Source organism: Rhinatrema bivittatum, chromosome 13 (genome assembly GCF_901001135.1).
Source record: "Rhinatrema bivittatum chromosome 13, aRhiBiv1.1, whole genome shotgun sequence".
Classification (NCBI taxonomy): domain Eukaryota; kingdom Metazoa; phylum Chordata; class Amphibia; order Gymnophiona; family Rhinatrematidae; genus Rhinatrema; species Rhinatrema bivittatum.
The window spans coordinates 67,897,831-67,919,775 of record NC_042627.1 but is presented as its reverse complement, the minus strand read 5'-3'; the positions used below and the strand labels follow the sequence as shown (position 1 = coordinate 67,919,775).

At 40.7% G+C, this 21,945-nt stretch overlaps 1 protein-coding gene across 1 annotated transcript in view; it reads left to right on the top strand.

Annotated features, from left to right (window-relative positions):
* Nucleotides 1-21,945, top strand: part of RHCG (Rh family C glycoprotein) — a 161,263-nt gene that overhangs the window by 76,277 nt on the left and 63,041 nt on the right. Inside the window, exons 2-3 of the mRNA XM_029575855.1 lie at nucleotides 18,606-18,709; nucleotides 20,702-20,856. The gene's annotated coding sequence lies outside the window, so the exon portion shown is untranslated. The remainder of the gene's footprint in view (nucleotides 1-18,605; nucleotides 18,710-20,701; nucleotides 20,857-21,945) is intronic.

The window sequence follows — 21,945 nt, the reverse complement described above, 5'->3', positions numbered from 1 at the left end:
ACAAAATTTCAGAGCTTGGAGTCCCGCTCCTTTCTGCCATTGCATCAAGTGGTGCAACTTGGGTTTTATAGTCTTGCCATAGCCCTCCCACTGGGGAGTGATAGGCCTCCTTATCCTATACACTATACTGATATCACACAAAGGTAAGCTCGGTCACTCTCAACACCTGAAGCCCCTGTTGATATTTTTGTAAAGGCAGGACTACCCATACCTGGGAATACTCTGGATTTGGCCCAGAGACTCCAGAATTCTGAACGAATTGCCGGGTCTCTGGATCAACACCTGAAACTCTGGGTGGGTGTGGTTCTATCATGAGGTAGGGTGATGCAGTAGCTGCAGGCGGCAAAACTTTGGAGTAGCAAAAAAGTGCCCTTCAAAATACCTGGTGCCTGCCTCCCCCTGCCGCCTGATACATATTTAGCTAAACATCGGCGGGGTTCCCACCCCCTGCCAGCGAACGAAATAGGAGAAGACTCCGCACGCTGCCGGTGGCAGAAGGAAGAGAAGTGGTTTCATGGCCACCGGCGGCAGGAGGAAGAGAAAAAGCTTCATGGCTGCTGGCAGTAGGAGGAAGAAAGCAGGCCTCAAGTGCTGCTAGTGGACTCCATCCCACCGGTGGTGAAGGCAAGAAGAGGCCTGTGCATGATCCAAACGGGAAAAGGAGGGAACCCGTTCAGTTGCTGCTCCTTCTCCTGTGCCAGCCCCACGGTTTTCAAAAATCACAGGGCTAGCACTTCCTTTATGCTGATCTCGCGTGTCGTGGGGCAGCTGCACCAGAGGCAGCCAGAGAGATAGGTAGGAGGGACAGAAAGAGAGGAGTGCATGGGACAGCTAAGGTGAGAGGAATGAGAGTGGTGAAATCAAGCTGGGGGACCCCAAAACTTGGGCACATGTGGTGGGAGAAGGGTCAGAGTATGCTGGGTTCAGGCTGGAGAGAGAGAGAGGGAGCACTGGAGTCACGCTAATGAGGAGGGTGAATGTTTGCTAGGATCGGGTAAGCCACGTCAGGGCTATGGAAGGATGTCAGAGGGTGCTGGAGTGGGGCAGGGCAGAAGGGATTGCTTGGATCGGACTGCCGAAGAAGAGAGTGTTGGGGTCAGCCTGAGGGAGAGCATCAGAGTGGGCTAGGGCTGGAAAAGTGAGATGGGAAGTCAACGCTGGGGTATGGATGAGAAGGGGGAGGCCAGATTGTGCAGGGGACAGGCTGAGGAAAAGGACAGGAAGTGGTGACGATGGTCTAAAGAGAATGGAAGGGAGTCCTGGGTTCAAACTGGGATGATGAACTGTGAATAAGAGTCTCTGGAGAATTTCAACAGATTTCAGCTAGTTATTACAATAATAATAAAATACAGAAACGTTAGCATATGTAATTATTAAAAGCATTTATTTTCCACATGTATCGAACCAGCTATGCTAAGCAGATACAAATTAAAATTCAGTAGTAGAAAACAAGCTACCCTCAGATATGGTACGGATGTTCCCAAGATCCTTTGGAAAAATGTAATAGTTGCCTGACCAAAGTGGTGGATTGGTTAACATCAGCTAAACTGAAAATAAATCCTTCAAAATCCAAGGCCATCTGGTTCACCAGGCAAAAAAGTTGTGATTGTCTTCCTTGCCCACTGATTGCAGGAAACGCCATTCAGTTGAAAATTATTCTATTAGGATTCAGGCTCGATACTTCATTAGTCTTTTCAGCACAGGTCTCTAAAGTCATGCAGATATCTTACTTTTCCTTGCGATTGCTCCGTTGCCTCAGATCTTTCCTAGATGTTAAAGATCTTAAAACTCTTACATTTATCTTGAGCTGTCTCGATTACTGCAACTCTTTGCTGTATAGTCTTCAGCCCAATCAGGTTAGGAGACTTCAACTTGTACAAAATACAGCAGTGAAGCTAATTTTTGGCAAGCAAAAATACGATCATGGCTCCTAGTCTCACTATGCATACATTTCAAAATTGGTTGTCTAGCTTTTAAGGCTTTTCAATGGGGAAGACCTTCGTATCTTGCATATCTGATCACTCCCTATTATCCTGCCCATGCACTTTGGTCATCTGAACCCAATGATATTCTTACCATCACCTAGATAAATTTGGCTTGAAAGTACAAGGGAAACTAGTTTTTCTTTTTTGGCACCTAGCCTTTTCCATTAATCATTTGTCTGGCAAAAGACTTATCTTAAATTTCAAAAAGCCTTGAGGGCTTTTCTTTTTTCAGACGGTCTACCAGTCTAGTTAGTTCTTTGTTGATTATAGCAGCTTCTTATTGCAGAAATATAGAAACAGAGAAATGACGGCAGAAAAGGACCAAATGGTCCATCCAGTCTGTCTAGCAAGCTTCCTAAGGTAGTAGCTGCCGCTCCGTGCAGTTATCCCCAAGCCTTATGATAACCCATAAAAATTGCAGCTAGCAACATTTTTTGACTGGGTGATGAGCTTTCTTGAAAATTCAGACAGTGCTCCTGGACGTGCTTTGCTTATGGACTGGGCTATAGAAGCAGTCCTGTGCTTTTTCCCTTATGTCTGCGCATCAAAACTCCAGACTGTAGAAATCGGGGCCCTCTTGCTTGTTGTCTGAATCCAATTCCCCTTTTCCCCTGCCGTCAAAGTAGGGAGCAATGTTGCAGTTGCATTAAAAGCATCAAGGCTTATCAATTGAGATTAGTAATCTCCATGCCTTCTGCTAAGGGTAGTGATTGCCGCACCAGCAAGTTACCCCCATGCACACTTTCTTCATTTCCTTTTAGAATATTTTGTAGCTGCATCCTATTATACCTATTATGACATGGTTTTATGATTTTATCACAGATTGTATAATATTTTATTGCTTCATCTCATACCTATTACGACTACTTTGATTATTTTATTTTTAACTACCAATATGCTTTACTGATCTGATTTCTTAAGATACAGTTTATTTATCTTATTTCAACTGTTTTACTGACTTCAATTTATTAGACACAGTTTTAATTTTTCTCATTTTAACTGTTTGTATTATATGATGAATTTGATTTTAATGGGGCCAGTATTCAACTGCGGAGCAGCTGGTTAACCTAGCCAGCTATAGCTATCCAGTTATCTTAAAGTTAACTGAATAAGTATATCTGGACAACTTTAGGACAGCCTTATTAGCCACATAAGTTATGTGGCTAACTCTGTTCCGCCCGGAAATGCCTCCCGCCCGCCCTTGGAACGCCCCCAACTTATGTGGCTAAATTCTAGCCGCATAAGTTATTATGCGGCTAGAATTTAGCTGCATATGGCTTTGAATATAGCCAGGTAGCCATTCAGTTATCCTTCTAATTGGCTTTTGAATATTGACCTTTTGTATTTAATATGAGAATAATCTGACTTTTATGTGTTTTTTTTTATCATGTAATTGTAATATATTTGTACCTCGCTATTAGTACTTTGTATGATGTTGCTATAAATCAAATAAACAAATAAAAATGTAATAATGAGCTAGGGTTGGTGACTGGTGAGACTTCGAGTGCTTCCCTAGCTTTTGTTTTGGCCACATGAATCTTCCCCATGTCCATACTGCCTGATTCTTTCTGGACATTTACTTGCAGGCTGCCCGGTCACTCTCACATCCCTCTGTGTTTTTATTTATTTATTTTTTTTCTTTTTATGCTGGGGGAGAGAAGGCCCTTTAGTTTGTTGAGTTCAGCACTCCCAATCATTTTCAAAAGTTGGCTCCTCTGGGTAGGACTTTTGTTGTCTGGCTTGTTAGATGGGAGGGAAGGTGGGCACAGCTAGGCAGACTGCATAACTGATGCGTTATTCTAGGTTTAAGAATGTTGTCAGTTTTCTTTTCTTGAATGGCTTGGTTTCTTTGCCTGCCGTTAAAGTTTTTGCAAAATTCCAAAACACCGTGGCCTGGATTCACTATTCTCGCAGAATAATTACACCGCAAAACCGGCGGCAATAAGGGTCCTTGCCTTTCGCTGCCAGTGATGTCTCCGCAGTGTCGGCCCCAGTGCCGCCCCGACTCCTCCTCTTCCGGGGCTGACTCCGCCCCGATCACCCTATCAAACGCGAAAAGTCCCTTTTCGCGTGCGAAAGCTATTGAAAATGACCCCCTAAGAAACAGTGAAGAATATTACATAGGAATCAAACAGAATAAATCTTCACTGACAATATTTACCCATCTGGTTATAATACACAAATGTGCTTTAATCTATTTAAAAAAGAAAGGAAAAGACTTCAGAAAAGGATCCATCAATATCAGATTAACAAAATCAGAAGTCTGAAAAACTTCTCAAATGTCCATTTTTTATTTTTGCTTGTGAACGATTTTATGATGCAGCCTTATTGGAATTTGGAATATTTTCACTGTGACCACTTTCAAGATAAGTGGATCCTTTCCAGTGTGAGCTTTCTGAAGTCTTTTCCTTTCCTTTTTCAAAAGATTAAAGCACGTTTGTCTATTAACCAGTTAGATAAATATTCTAAGCAGAGATTTTTTTTTCTGTTTGATTCATGTATTAAAGGTTTTGTAATAATCCATGTGTATTTTTTTTTTTACGGGAGAAGGACTTTAGCATTAGAAAATCAGAAGCAACTTGTCATCGTCACAATTTAAATATTATATTCTCAACATTTCTGGCAAAAGTAGGAAGTACCTAAATGTTTTGGGGTTTTTTTTAATGGTCTGATTTAAGCTGCCAGACTCTGTGTCCGGTGTCCCCTTTGCCTTTTCTTCTTCACTGCCTTTCTGAGGGCTCAGATTCCTGTTACAGACAACCAGAATAACTTTGCTTGGGTGGAATGGGGCTTGCCAAAAAAAAAAAAAAGAGTTTATTCCTGCCAGTGCAATAAACACAGGAAACAAATATAATAATAATAATAAACCTCAGTGGGAGCTCTCTGCTCCGTTTATACTGGTTACATACTCCGAGTAATAAAAAGTCAAAAGACAAACACACACTAGAACTCGTGCACAAACATCAGTAAGCTTTTTAAACTTTCGGATAAGTTAAAATGATCATCTGGTTTTCAATTTAAAGAAAAGCTTTGTGAACGCTCTCAGATTTCCACAAACGTTGTCTCAGAAATGTCACAGCCTTTTCACAGCCTTAACTTAACCTTGACGAAACCCCTCCACTCCAGCAATTGTTCCAGCCGTTTTGGTTAGAGACAGAGTTACTTTTATTTAGGCTGACTGCCTACGGTTGGCACAACCTACGGTTGGCACAAAATGCTTGACGTAGCTCCCCTGGACTATCCTATCTGTCGTGGCTATTTCCTTGTTAGAAAAGGTGCCCAGATAGCTTCGTATTATCTAGCTGAGTCAATCCTGGGTTTATTCCGTCAGGGTCAGATTTACTGTGCAGAAAACAGGGCAGTATGTGTTATTCAGGAAATTGACAGTTTTAGAAAGTGAAGGATTTTATTTTATTATTGATGTGTTCTCTATAATTTGGAGGTAGGAGACCCAGTATAGTTTTAGTTATTGATATTCACGTTATAGGGCATTTGATGTGTTTTTAAATTCTGTTATTATTTGTTGTAATGTTGATATTAGTTTCACTGTTTGGTATATTTTAGTTTAGTATATTGCTTTGTTTTCATATTTTGTATCATGTGTTGTTATAATTCATCTGAAGCACTGGGGTATAGAGGTGAAAATAAATGTAATAATAAATAAGTAAAACCAATGAGAGAGAACACATAAAGGGCCAGATTTTTAAACATATGTGTGGGCGTAGATTTGTTCGCACAACCCGGCGCGAACAAATCTATGCCCGATTTTATAACATGTGCGCGCTGCTGCGCGCACATGTTATAAAATCCAGGGTCGGCGCGCACAAGGGGGTGCACACGTGTGCACCTTGCGCGCACCGAGCCCGAGGGGAGCCCCAATGCTTTCCCCATTCCCTCCAAGGCTGCCCGAGGCAGGCATAACTTGTGTACACCGGCTCGCCATCCCCGACACAGGCCACTGTGCCGGAGGATTCGGCCCCGACCCTGGACCTCCCCCGGACCGCCCATTTTTGAAAGTCCCGGGACATACGCACGTCCCGGGGCTTGCGTGCGCCGCCGAGCCTATGCAAGATAGGCTCGGCGCACTCAGAGGCAGGCAGGGGCAGCTTTTCGGGGGTTATGCGCGTAACCCTTTGAAAATCTGCCCCAAAATGACTTGGATGAGGTGTGATATCCTAAAAGCAGTCAAGCGTCTACAGCTGGTAACTGGGACATATCCTGTCAGTTTGGACATGAATAACAGGGCAGACTGAAAGTGGGCCAATTGTCTTCATCTACCGTGTTATATGAAAACCAGGCTCCATCCTCCCACAAAAGGGAGGGTGAGGAGCCAGTGAATCTGGCTAAGAACTCGCCCAAACTGACAGCGCCAGGCTTGAGTTCTTGCTGGGTTGCAGTACCAGATAATAGTAGAAAGTTTCCCACTGGAGATCCTTGCCCTCTGAAGGTGGTACAGCGTCCCGCAGATGATATCAAAATACCCAGAAAAAAATTGAAATTTTTTGTAAAATACATTTTAAAAATAATATGTGTAAAAACACAAAAGCAGACCAAGCAAACTCGCCCAACCTTCCACAGAAAAGAGTAAGACAGAACTACAGGTCCCTGTACGAAGAAGTGAAAAACCGTGCCTGAATCAGCCAATCCCTTTATAGAGATTCCCAGCCATCCCATGCAACCCAAATCCAAGGTGTGCCTCCTTTCTGGGTTTCACTGACCTGTCTTAGATTGGCTTCCATTAAAGGGAAGGAACAGCAGGTGGAGAGTGGCTTGGACCTTTGAGCATTTTTTTTAAATGCAGAACAATTACTGATAATCTGCAACAGAAAATTCACAATAATCAGATAATCAAAATGTACCGTGGCATGTCTTTGCAAGCTTTGGTAAGCAGTTAATTGCTACAGGACTAAACCAGCATCTCCTTTGAGAGAGTTGCACCATATAGGTTTGCATCTACATTTTATTTGGAGCAGTGATGAAACTACAGAATGCTTTTTTTGTTTCACTGGGAACAGATCCTGCCAGTGACTACACACAGAAAAATTGGGAGTATTGAATTCAGATTTTCCAACACATTTTGTAGAGCCACGTAAGTGCATTGTAGGAGATGTATGGATTTGGCACGAGCTTATTCTGTTCTGGAATTTGAAATGCCTGTTCTTTTCCCACCTCGATTGAGAATCAGGAATAATTAAATGTATTTTTTGGGAATTTGCCAATACAAAAGTCAGCAGCAGAGAGAGAAGCTGAACTAATTCCAGGTAAATCAAATGTTCATTCAGATTAAATGTATTTTTTTCAGATCATTTTTCCCCAAAGACATTTTCTTGGTAAGATTTTAAGATGTTGAATAAATGTTAGCTTTGTAGGCTGGTATTAGTATGAACAGATAGATATGAGGCCAATAATGAGCCTCAGCATGGGCCTTCCAGTCCTGTCGTGGCACTGCAAGCTCATTTTCAAAATCCCACTGGCATGCACGATGTTGGTAAAAAGTACACACACATACTTTGCACTTGTAGCAAAGAAGTCTCAAAGTATTTGCTGGAAATTATGCAAGGAGCTTTAAAACTGTAATCTCTGTACGTATTTTGCCTCCCCTGGTCTGGCTCCACCCCTTTTTGTGTGCAAAAGTACTTATGCTGTTGGCAACATTCAAACTTCTATATACATGGGGGAGAGCAATAATCAGCTCAGAACTTTGTACAAGTAAACATGGATTTACCCATGTAAAATATTTTAATCATTGCCCCTTATGTAATGAAGTAGCTGTGCTTGCCCAATATGGGACTGTTCAGTTCATTTAACAAAAATCAACCAATGACGGCTTTTCAATTACCAAAGGCTACCTTAAACCAACTAATCTCAATAGTTTATACGTCCTTACTAGAATAGTGCCTCCAGACATTCCAATAGTCGTGGCCAGCCAAACAATGAGGAAGTAACAGAGGGCACCAGATACCCTCTCCACAGCAAAATATGTCTGAAGTTATAGAGGAACTTCCTCATGAGAACAGGAATAATTAATACCACTCTGTGACTGCCCATGAAGAGATGTGGTAGGCGTTACTTGGAAATCATGCCGTTGGCGTTAGCTTGGGTATCATGGTGACTGAGCAGCTTCCCACAGGGGGCAGATGAGAGAGACCAAAAATTACTTCTGTACCCAAGTAGTAGGTCAAGAGCCGAAATGGCAAAATGGGGATACTCTACATGCCCTGAGACTTGTGACTGTGGCAAGGCACAGATCATGCAACATGTTTGGTTTGCTCATGGCTTGAGGATGACCCCGGTACAGTGCTGGATCTTGCTAAGGCCAATTCATGAGTACTGAAATGTGCTCATCAATGGAAAGAAAATGGAAAAACAAGCAAATTAGAATTTTGACTTCTGTCATAGTAATTGGAATAGATTTTAGAAATACAGTTTTTGTTTGTTTTTTTTCTATCCTCTTTCTACTCATTGATGGGTGGTGAAGTGGATTTGTTGTTAGGATAGGACTTTGTTCAAGTGAGATTCAATGGTGATAATACCACAGCAAGAAATGTTCATACAATCAGAGGATAAACGTATTTATATGTTATATTTTGTGATTTAAGAAACTATCCAGAGGATCAATGGATTTACAGTAACAAGATGGCTTCTTCTTTTGAAAAGCATTCATGTAAGGCATAAATGCCAGCTCTGTGGGTGCTTGAGCACTGCCAAAATTAAACAATCTCCTTCCTCTGTATCTAGAAAGGGGTGATTTTTTATTAAGTTTAGCACCCCCAATCATTTTGAAAAGTTGACTCCTTTGGTGTCAATGCTGGCTGAGCAGCCAGCATGGCATATTTTTAGAAATATTTCATTGTTGAAACTTTTGTCATAGATGCAAGGAGAAACAATGGTGCAGAATTACATTATGCATAGGCACACAAACAATACATCACTTTGTTGTGCTGCAAATCAGTGATACTCAAACTAGTTCTCAAGTCCCTGCTAGTCAGTTAGGTTTTCAGGATATCTCCCTAATGAATAAGCATAGGATATATCTGCATACACTGGAGAAAATGCATGCAAAAATATCTCACGCATATTCATTAGAGATATCTTGAAAACCCAAGAGGCTGAGATGGGGAAGATGGAAGGTACAGCTTAATCAAAGGGAGTCAGTGGTTAACCACAAATTATAATCAAAGACAACAAAGTGGAAACCAAAATACTATAGTTATCTTAGCCTTAAAGGTGTCAGCAAGCCTGACATTGTGTAACATTAATAGTAACCAACCGGTCTTCTAATCATCACCTTCAAAAAATCTTTTAATTCAAAAAATATATTTTTTTGTTATTTTTATATTAATTTTTCTAAAACGTCCTCTATTTTCAAAACAGTGTATATCGGAAGACTCCTTAATACTGTTGTCAGAAACAGCCAACACGGCTGGTGTTTCGCGGTATAGCTTCTTCAGGGGCATGCGAATATTTTTATATAGAGTCATAAAGATTCCACTATCTTAAAATGGACACTGCGTCTCGATGCCTCCTCCGTTTTCAAAAGAGTAAACAACTGATTAATGTTTACTTTTTCCACTCCACTCATTATTTTATAGATCTGTATCATATCTCCCCTCAGCCATTTCTTCTCCAAGCTGGAGTCCAAACTTCTTTAGCCTTTCTTTATAGGGGAATTATTCCATACCCTTTATCATTTTAATTGCTTTTTCTGTACCTTTTCTAATTCTGCTTTCCTGTGACTGCACAACTATATAAGCGGTAATTTGGGCTATTTCAGTAAAGCCTGCCATTGCTATATGAGGTTACTCTGTTTTCATAGAAAAGACTACATGGTATCAGCTATTTCTATTTCTACTAAATATGATGCTGTTTTGAATTTTATCCCTAGGACCAGTCACTGAAGTTCATGGGGGATATAAGTGGCCAATTCTGAACAAACTTTAACTGACCAAACTGTGGGAGCAGAAAACTCCAAGAGAGGCAAATATTTACACGTTCATTTCAGCTTGGATTTCAGTGAACAGGAAATGGCATCATAATTTAGCTACTAGCAAATCAATTCGCTTATCATTATCAATTGGTTTACAAAAGTAGCTTGGGCTTCTAAAGTTAAGTAAACTTTAAATAGGGTCAGTGTGTGCGTGCTTTATCTGACAGATTAAAGCGAATGTGTAATGTATGCCATGTGTGCACTTTCACCTCTTTGTGGTATCCTAATGTGCAAACATTTCACACTGCAAATTGTCACACCTAAATGTAAGCAAGCAGGGACCTATTCTGTAAGAGCACTCAACATTTCTCTTAAATGAAATTACTCTGCTGACAAGTTTTATAAAAAGCATCTAATTTCTTATTTATATTCCATTTTTCGTAACTGTTCAGTCACTTCAAGGTGGATTACATTCAGGTAATATAGGTATTTCCCTATCCCTAAGAGGCCTAGTCTCTACAGGTTTTCTTCCATTCTGTGTCTATGGGAAAAATGCTTAAAAAATGAATCCCTAAGTTTGATCTTAAATATATTTTAGTTCTTTTATTTTCTGGTTCTTGTCTTCCCAGTGTGGAACTGGATAGTGTGTTTTGAAAGCTTCCCTATCTTAGCCACTGTATCTCAGAACTGTAACTCAGGCCGCTGATGTGACAAAATCTATTATGGAGTAGATTTTCAATAAACTGTTTAGTGGCCAAATAGCCAACTAGTTTATAGACGGCTAACTTTAAGAACATTTTCTATCACAAACTAGTTGGCCTTTTGTGGTTGATAATTCACCTAAAGTTAATCTACAGTTAGCTCCCTAAGCCAGCTGGCTACAGTTAGGCCTGCTATTCCTGCACACAGACACAGACAGCTAAACTTAACTAGCACATGTTGAAAATTCACTATTGCTGGCTACGTTTTTTTCAGCACCCCAGGTACACTCCCGGGAATGCTTGTTTTAAAAGTGGCTAAATACAGACACCTAGTTGATAGTAATCAAATGTTTTTATACTGGTTACTCATGTAAAACCATGGTTTATTGCTCCCCCTATGAATACATCTAAATTATAGATGAGCTGGATGACAGCAGACATATTTTTAGCTGTGCCGAAAGAGGGCAACGTTGGGGGGCAGAGAAAGGAAAGTATGCACAGGAATTTCGAAATGGAATCCTTGCACGACTCCTGTGTAGATGCAAAAGTATACTGGCATTTTGCACCCGGCCTGAATTTTGGGATTCCTTGGGGAGTTTTCCTTTGAAAATGTAGCTTGTAGGCCCATGGGCAGAGATTTGCCCAGAAAAGGGCGTGTGAAGATTTGAAAATGCCATCTTCAGGCGCACTCTTATCCTCTCCTGACCTAAACACTCCCCCAGGACCGCCTTCTCTCAATTCAGCTAAATGTATGTGCAGTGTGGAAGGACACGAAGACCTGGAGCTGCACCGAGGAAGCACAATTTTCAGGCAGCAGATTAAGCACAGATGAAAAAGCTTTGAAAATTCTCCTCCAAATTAAAATAGATGGCTAGATTTAGCTCTTCCTTGAGGTAAATTTTGAAAATGTTGGGTCTAGCCGCCTAATCTTCAATCTCGCTCTCAAAGTTAGGCAGCTAGATCTTAGTAAAAATTGGCCCCATGTTTTTCATTTAGTTTAAAAACAAATGGAAACCCCTAAGGTTTACTGGCGATTTGTATCACCCCCACCTCCCCATTTATCATTATGCAGCTACATAGTGGGTTAGATAGGAAGGAGAGACCGCGACCGTCCAATTCAAACTTCTGCTCTTTCCTGGCCTGATGTATTAACAGGATTTTGCCATTTTGTCCGAATGGCAAAATGCTTAGTGCATCTGACTCTTTGTGTGGTAATCCAGAGGAAGTTAGATAAAACCCCCCTCTATTATATCTATAATCAGTTCCACAGCTGTGAAAATTCCTTCCCAACCCCAAATGCAGCAATCACCTCGCTTATGCATTCCTTTGCTAGGAATGTTACAATAAACAAATAAATGATGTAGTTGGTAAGAGTGGGAGGCTGTAAGATTGAAAAGGGCCTCTGTTTTATACATCAGCTATCCCTTTTGTTGCCTTTCCTCAGGAGGTGCTCCTAATTCATTTCTGGAATAGGGCCTGGGCTGCTGATGTTGTTGCAGGTAATTCAGTTCCATAAATAGAAGTGCAGTGATTTTCCTGCAAGAAGGCCGCTCCTGTGATGTCCATTGACTCTCACCCCTCGATTCCTTCCCTAATCCCTCCCCCCCCCCTCCCTGTTTCCAGTCCCTGACCTGACACCCCCCCCCCCCCTGCTCACCTCTCCCTGTCTCCTCCTCCCACTGGATATACTATGTTAATAATCGCCTAGGATAAATCTCTGTTTAAGTCTTGCTACTGTATGGTTTTTAGTTGATTATTTTATCACTCTCCAGTTATCGTTTTTAAAATCTTTCCTGTCTTCCATCACCCATGTTTTTGCTCCCTGTTTAATGTAACTTTTTACCTTCTACTTAGTTGTTAATTGGTTTCCCCTGTTCTAATGTAAACCGGTACGATAAGACCTTGTCTTGAGTATCGGTATAGTAAAAGAATTTAAATAAAATAAATAAATAAATAAATGTCACTATGGGACAGCAGCTGCATATATGGAAAGTGCAGTGTAGTCACCGCAGGAATTTTCATGCCTGCAATAACATTGCAAGCAAGGTTTCCTCTCTTGAAATATTATATATATAAAAAAAAAAAAGACCACACAAAAGGATGTCTTTCGATTTTGTTCATTTTTAATTAATTCAGTTTCCAACATTAGAGCTTGCTATAGTAGGTGCAGGGCTGGTGCAAGGGGATTAGGTACCCCCCCCCCTCCCCGAAGACCTTACACACACAAATTATTCATGTACAAAAACAGATTTTAATGAAAAAGGACATTGAGGTAAAAATAGCTCTTACATCATGTATATTATATTTGCATGCACTACTGTGGTACAAAAAGGATGCTTGGAACCAATATGATATTAGGCCTATTTAACACATGTTGGGTGTGGGCTTGGCCCTCAGAAAACCATGAGCAACCTGAATTACAATTATAAAATAATAAACCTTCCATAACAAAATAACACCAGCTGCCATTACTCAAACAGTAACAGCCCCATCTATGAAAAGGCTATACTGCAAATATTATACAAGGTCCTAAACCCCCAATATGCCTCCTATTAGGAAAATAGAACAAGCCAGGCTGCTATAGATTCCTACACAGAAAGTGTCTGCTAGCAGAATATTTCTTCTTGGTTACACATGCAAAACACAGACCCTCACCAAATTCAGAATAAAAAGATCATAAAATATAAACCAAAATGTGCAGAGACAAAAACTAAAATAGCAACCACAAGACGACAGACTCAGTATCTAGTGCAAAAATGGAAAAACAGAACTATTACCATTCCTCATAACAATAAAATCAAGAAATATAAAACTTCAATCATAATAGTCAAACCATACTAATAAAAATAAGTATTTCAAAACTGATAAGTAGAACATCCAATAATTAAAAACTCATTCAAATATATTAAACTTTTCCAAACAGCAATAAAAGCTTTAAAAAGCAAATACATCAAATAACACCCAACAATTAAAATTAATAAGAATTAAAAAGTTCCCTATTCCATACTTAGGAAATTTTGATTTCCAGTCACCCTGCAATTGTCAGAGATTACTGGGGGGAAGATGGAGGCCATAAACTTTCTCCTCTCTCTCTTATACATATAGGTCCGGAAATCTGCCCCATACTTCCTAACACTCATGCACACTATCACACATACACAAACACGCACATTCAGAGATAGCAGAACACCTTTTTGGTTGGAGGCCCAAATAAACCAACCGCTGCCTCTGCCTCCTCAAGTGCCCTACTCACCGAATCAAGTGGGGTAAAACGTTGTTATGGCCATGATTCCAGTGGCCCACTCCATTCCGCTGCTTATTCATACTCACACATGCCCAGACACACATACACTCATTCACACACACGCCTACACAGATGCACTTTTGCTTACACACACACACATGATGATCATTCACACACATGCATATGCTTATTCTCCCACACTTTTTCACAGACACACAACTTTTCATTCGCAAACATACTCTCAGACACACAGTTATGTGCACATACACACAGACTCACAGTCAAACAGATGCTCATTCATACACATGACCGCATCCACACACTCATTCACACAATGCCCACGGACACAGAGATGCTCTCACACACACACACACACACACACATACACACACACATACATGCTTACTCTTTTCTCCCAACAGAACAACCAGCACTAGCCTCCTCCTTGGGCACCGTCTGCCACCAGGACACCTCTGTCTCTCCTGCAGGGCGGCGTAGCTCCTGCCTTCAGCTGTACGCCTGTTTGACGAAATTGCCGCTTCTGATCTTTCAGGCCATGTGGCACAGCCAACACCGTTCTGACTTCTGAAGTTATTTTCTTCGTGATGCGCAGATCCAGCTGCTGTTTCTGTGCGGCGGCTAGCCCTACAGGCTCTTCTGCCGTACTGCCTCCTTCCTCTTTTCGGCCTCAGCGCCCAGCCAATGCTCCTGCTGCTTCTCGGGATCGTGCGGGTCATCGGTGATGCTCCGCCTCCTTCTAACCTTTGCTGCCTCTTTCTTTGGTTACGCAGTCTGCTGACGCTGCTGCTTCTGTTCCTTCAGGCAGCATCGGCTGGGCCTTCTTCTTTCTTTGGATTCAGAGCCGTGGCCTGAAAGAGCAGAAGCAGTGCGACCTATCAGGGCCGGTGGAAGCACTAGCTGGCCGCCCCCAAACCTGTGCCACCCAAGGTGCTTCCACCGGCCCTGAATAGGTGATTAAAGTATTCTTTCATGGTAACTCTCTTTACGTGAATCTTTGGTAGTCTTGATTTAAGTCTCCGCTTCGTGCCTCTTGATATCAGCTGCGGTTGCTACAGGCACAATTTCCCAAATCATTTTTATAATATTCTGCTTTCAGCACAATCAATAAAGTTATCAGATAAGATTATGGGTAAGAGGCAGAAAGGAAATGGTTTCGTCTTTGCAACCGTACTTTACAATAAACCAAAAATAGAAATGTAAAGAAGTGGTTTTGAAATCCTTTGTGCCCGCTGTGCCCACTTGTTTGAGGGTGACGTCAGTTGACGTGATCGAGTGGCATGCACTGAGGTGTGGTTAGAAATCTCTGATAACTCAGTGGTGTTTATACAGTTACTGATGAATACTAAAAAGGGAGCACTCCAGAAAGGTTTTTAGGAAACAATGCATTTGTAGAACTGAGCCAGGTCTGCTCCCTCAAAAGCATCTAAATGTAATTAAAAAAAAAAAAAAGAACATAAGAAGTTGCCATACTGGGTCAACCATAGGGTCCATCAAGCCCAGCATCCTGTTTCCAACAGTGGCCAATCCAGGCCATAAGAACCTGGCAAGTACCCAAACACTAAGTAGATCCCATGCTATCCACATCAAGAATAGTGATGATAACTTTGTTAGGCTAATGAATGTGTAGAAATACAAGTCTGGGCCGGCCCGGTGACTCAGCACCAAATGCTGCGTACCACTGTACAGAAGACCTTGGCTTATTTTCCTGGTGCAGCCTTTATTCCCCAAGCCAGCAGGCTGAGGACGCTGTAGAGGCAATGTTCACCGTCCCTAGAGCAGGGCTTCCCAAACCTGTCCTGGGGACCCCACAGCCAGACAGGTTTTCAGGATATCCACACTGAATATGCATGAGATTAATTTGCATATACGGAGTCTCCATGGAATGCAAATTTATCTCATGCATATTCATAGTGGATATCCTGAAAACCCCACTAGCTGTGGAGTCCCCAGGACAGGTTTGGGAAGCCCTGTCCTAGAGGGAGGGAGTCTCAGTCCACTGACTATTGGGAAGAAGAGTGCATGCATAGCTGTGTTCCATCACTGCAATGACAGGGCTAGGGAAGGTTTATAGAAATAGGGGGAAATGAAGGATCATGATGCCATTACTTCTCCATAGAGACTGATTCCAACTAAGCTAAAAGTCTAGAGGAACAGGAAGGTGCTGCTGAACCCGAAATAAAATTCAAAAAATATACAAGTCTGAGAAAAGAAACTTATCAGGCTTAAAAGCTGATCTATAAATATGTATTAGCTCTAGAAAAGGTTGGCCCCAACTACTTGTTTTCTCATGCATTTGACATTATTTTTGGTAGGCTAACAAGGTATTCCTTATCTGCTTTCTAATTAATAAAAGGCGTAATATAAATCACATAATAAATAAGAAATGTGTTTGGTGATTGGGCTTAGTGAGTAGCTTCTATAGAGGTGGGAAGAATGGCCTTGCTTGTTGATGTGGTGTGTATGATAACTTGGGATTGATGAAATAGTTATTTTTGTAGGCCATTGACTTGTTCCTTGCCTAATTTTTTTCTACAGTTAAACTAGGGTTGTTTTGTTTCTGTAGATTATTTTGCGAATTTTATGGTTATGTATTAATAATTGAGTTTTAACATTGTTTCTACTTTGGTTGGTCATATGTCCTACAAAGGGATATATACATTAAATAACCATAAACATAATTTATGAAAATATTTTGTAATGAGTGTCTGGAAGTGTCTACATGCTTCTCATGATTTCACCACTATCTTTGGAGCCATGGTAGTGTAATAGAATTTTCAGAAATCTTGGTCTTTGAAGGAGAGGTTAGACATGAACAAGGCAAAGCATTCAGATGTAAATCTAGGCCATTGCTGAGTGAAAGCATCCACTTTACCATAAGATCTAAGATTAAGCCAGCACCAACCAGCGCTCAGTAATGATCACACCCATCTGGTTGGTGTACTCTTCCAGCATTCACTGCAGCTTTCCTAGGAACTGAGACCCAGCAAACACTAAGAAGTCCGTATTTAGGGCCTCATTTTCAAAGCAGTTTACCGCGTGCGATAAATTTGCAAATTGCGTTAACAGCTGTTAACGCGATTTGCGAATGCAAATTAGTAATTTGGTATTCAGGGGGCGGAGTATATGCAAAGCGGGAACCAGTTTATCGTGTGCGGCGAAACAGCCGCAGTGTTAGCGCGGCTTACGGACTGCGCTACAGGGGGGGGGGGGGGGGAGAGAGAGAGAGACTTACTATAGTGCCTATGCCCTAGACAGGTATTTTAACCCCTATGGGAGGGCCACCTACTAACTCGGGGTGGGGATTAGGTATGAGCGTCGGGGGTTGGGGGCCACTTTCGCATTCCACATGAGACCTACGGAAAGAACAGTGGTCTCTAGTGAAGATTTGCTGGCCGTCGGAGTGAGGAAACTCACTCCAAGAGGAGATTTGGGCTACGTTCTCTCCACCTAGCTTGATGGACACTCTACCTGGGCAACAACAAGCTAGGTGGAGAGAACGTAGCCCAAATCTCCTCTTGGAGTGAGTTTCCTCACTCCGACGGCCAGCAAATCTTCACTAGAGACCACTGTTCTTTCCGTAGGTCTCATGTGGAATGCGAAAGTGGCCCCCAACCCCCGACGCTCATACCTAATCCCCACCCCAAGTTAGTAGGTGGCCCTCCCATAGGGGTTAAAATACCTGTCTAGGGCATAGGCACTATAGTAAGTCTCTCGCTCTCGCTCTCGCTCTCTCTCAAACGGGCTGTCCGGGACTATCGTGGACTGCGATGAAACACTGAAAGAATCATCGCACACTGGGAAAACATCGAGTGCGGTGCTAATGTTTTCGCGAATGGCGAAAACATCGCCGCACGCAATGTTTCCTCACTGCACGAAAGAAGCCTCATTTGCATTGGTAACGCCCCCTAATGCGTTACCAATGCGATATTGGAAAATGAGGCCCATAGTCAATAGTGCAGCTGCACTGGATAACTTTATCCAACTAACTTTAGGACAGATCTTTGGCATGACTAGACTTAGCCAGATAAGTTATCCAGCTAACTCTGAATATTGGAGTTAGCCGGACAACTTATCCGGCTAAAATTATTCCTCCCAGAAATGCCTCCAGAGTGTCCCTAAGTGATCTAACAAACTTTTAGCCCGAAAATAAGATATCTGGGTAAAATTTAACCAGGTAAGTATCCAAATATTTTTTTAGCTGGATAACATTTGCGTTATGGAGGAGAAGTCCATTAGCTGCTATTAATCAAGTTTACTTAGGGAATAGCCACTGCTATTAATTGCATCAGTAGCATGGGATCTTCTTCGTGTTTGGGTACTTGCCAGGTTCTTGTGGCCTGGTTTGGCCTCTGTTGGAAACAGGATGCTGGGCTTGATGGACCCTTGGTCTGACCCAGCATGGCAATTTCTTATGTTCTTATGCCTCTGAATATAGACCAGTAAGTGACTGCAGCTGCACCTGCCTGAGAAACCACAAATCCAGTGTTCTTTATGCTACAGTTCTCCGAAAAGCTGAGTCAGAGGAACATTCAATAACGACAGATTGCATTACAAATGCATGGCCACACAAACTTTTCAGAAGGTGTAGTAGTAGAAGAGTTTGGGCTGTGTGTGTTACCCTTGCAAATCATGTGTGCATCTATTCTGTATCTCTTAAACTCAGGGATATATGCAACCTCACTGCTATATCTAAACCCTGAATTTCATGACTGCTTCTGTGTTTTCAGGACAAGTCATCTCTTCGTATAATGATAACCCATCACTGGCTGGCCAAGCAGCAATGAGTAACATCCACCCTTCTTGGGGCCACTGCAGGCATGACGCTCCTCAGGTACCCTAGTACTATAATTTTTGTATAATGGGTGAGGCTTTTCAGGGATCCTGATATTATTCCAAGTGTGAAACGCATGAGGCTCCTAAGGTACCACTGGTGTTATTTTGAGTTTACAAAATATGAGTTTAATGATTATTTAGTGTGGGATAGTGCTTTTTCCAGTGACCATGATACATTATGAATCTTTTATATTGGCAGTGATATTTATTTTGGAATTCTCATGGAACCTGTCTTTGTATACAGTCCTAGGAGAGAAGCTCTACAAAAATGCTGTCTTGGATGGATCGTTCATGATGTATTCATTAAGTATGGGTAGATTCATGTGTGTGATCTGTGGCTCATGATCAGTGAACCTATGGGTTAGTGATCCCTGATTCCTTTGCATTTTTTTCAAAATTTATTTTATTTTCTTTGTTACACTTTTAAACACCTAAATGCTCTAAGCATCGTACAGCATAGGAATTTCCAAAATTTGAAACTGCAATAAAAATACCTTATGATCAATTGTGAGAAATGACACCCATTCGTGGGAGATTATTACACAATACATTTACCTAGTAGCAAGCCGTTTGGATTTATTTAAAGCAGGTATGTAGATATCACTAAGCCATTGCAAGACAAGAGACCTGAGGTAACGACAAAGACATCACTGTGGTCTGCGCAATTGTTTGCAAATCTTTGTAAAAATTAGACTTATAGTGGGTGAAGGTGCATAACAAACAGTGTGGTAAACTTAAGTTTCTATAGCTCTGACTCAGTAGGGAAGGGCATCAGCTGGCTATTGCAATACCCCTTAGCTGCATAATGAGACACAAGGCCAAAGGTCAAGTGAGTGCATACTCTGAGACAAGTCATGATATCCAGGCAAAGCCTGATCTGGAATATCATAATGCTGTTAAAATGGCTAAAGATTTGCAATTCATTTTTCTTGCTTTAAACATTGTATGATACCACATAAATGCATTCATCTGGTCATTGCAATGCAAGCACAATATATTGACACTTTATCATTTTTTTTTGAGCAAAAGTGGATTTTTACATTGTCCGCTCAAAGCCCTTATGGCATGAACGAAGCAGTGGATTGGGCCACGTTGTTTTGACATCACAAGTGAAGCAGGGTATTCTATTTGTTGTATAGAAAATCAAATTCAACCATTGGCTGCCAGTATATCCGAAGGAGGGTTTAAATACTCCCTTTGAAAAGTAACATGGAGGATCGTTTTGGAAACACTGAACAGCATTGGAGGAGTGATAGCTTATAACTTGGGAGCGTATGTATAATTTATAATGGAGAGTAATTTGAGTGATAGCTTATAACTTGGGAGCAAACAAATAAAAGCTGCCATATTGCCCCTGACGAAGTATTCAGAAACACGTGCTGTGTCGGTCAGGCGAAAAAAAGAAAAAAATCACGAGTGCTCCAACAGCTTTTTTACAGCTTAACTCAAAGGATAAGTGTTTATCACTATGTAATTTAAATTTTAAAAAAAAGTGTGTAACCAGGACCAATGATTGTAAGTGGTGAATAACTACATATGATACTAATTCATGTAGTAAAACGGCTATTTAATACCGTAGAGAGCAAGTGCAGACGATTGGCGAGTCTCTCTTATACGATATATGAGGTCTTGTTTCACACACAAAATATATAAAAGAAACGTTTCCAATTTATGGTGATGTTTTGTGATTAGATGTTATAAACTACATCGCTTGGTACAGTTTTGAGATATAGACTTTATCATTTGGGGCAATTTTCAACATTTTGCATTTTGGTGCAAAATCTATGAGTACTTTCCCTTTGAAAATTGTCTAGGGAAAAAATATTGTTATGTGATTCAGCGATTTATTTATTTTTTTGTTTTATATGCATTATGACAAGTTGTTATTGCATTATTTAGTTTTTTGGACTATCCGTTTTCCTTGTGCTTTTTGTTGTATAGCATTCTCATATATATATTTTTTAAATAAAGTATTTTTTTTTTTATACAGAAAGGATGGTGGATGCGTGGAACAGCCTCCCATAGGATGTGGAGGAGACAAAAACAGTAACAGAGTTCAAATAAGCCTGGAATAAGCACAGAGGATTCTTGCTTGTGAAGAAGCAAAGGGAAAGCCGGTCTATAGCAGTAGTGATTTTCTGCCAGGTCAGCAATCCAGAATCTTTTTGTCTTTTTCCCCATTGGGAAGAAGTGGAAGGTGGAGACCATCAGTGAACTCAACCCGATAAAGAGAGAGAGAAAATTCCCCAAAGGGAAAAAAAAGCACTAATGTGAAGTGTGTGTTAACATTTTGTTTTACTTTATTCATGAACTATACATTAAAATAAATGAGCAGAACCTAATATAATAGCAACTAGATAAAGTCTAGTATAATACACTTTGTTCAACTGCAGCATAGTCAGATACATAACAAGTCATAACTTTATATCTATACAATAACTGAGCATGAAAATATTTTACAAAAGTCAAAAGGATCAGCTATTTAAGACTTAATCAGTTAAAGATGATGTGACATGACAACACTTCATTGCATAATATAACTTAAATATTGTTCAAAAGCATGGATTAATATATATATTATATATATATATAATATTTATATATATATATATTATATATATATATGTGTGTGTGTGTATTTGTTTTTTATTTTTTTAAGAAAATGACCACTAGTCTAAGGCATTGTAAAATGATGTAACTTGGGCAGACTGGATGGACCTTCTAGCCCTTATCTGCCATTATATTCTATGTTTTTTGCATATTTGGAGATGAAGAAATTCACAGTGAAAGGATTATTATCTTTCACATGTATAAGGTATTGTCTCTTGATAACAGAATTCATGCTCATAGGGGTGTTGCAACAGCATTTGATTTTTGAAAGAAAAAACAGTGTAATTTCACGATTGTACAGGGTATGCGGATGTAATACACCACTGAGTGTATGTTATTTCCCGTATAACCACATAGTAGTCTGTGAATAAGATGCAAAGAATTCTGTTGTCTTCAAATTGATTGCAGAGCAGAAAACTGAAATTCTCCTCTGCCAATTCTCATGACCATTTCTACTTTTCAACTAGTTTAGTCGGAGTTTAAGCAACTTTGCTATAGCATTTATTCCCTTACATATTGGTGATGGTAAGTAAAATAGTAAAAAAGTAAACAATAATAATATGCAAATAGCTGTGCAGGGAATATGGAGCAGCGTGCAGTTAGAGCAGAGTACACAGAGGCCTC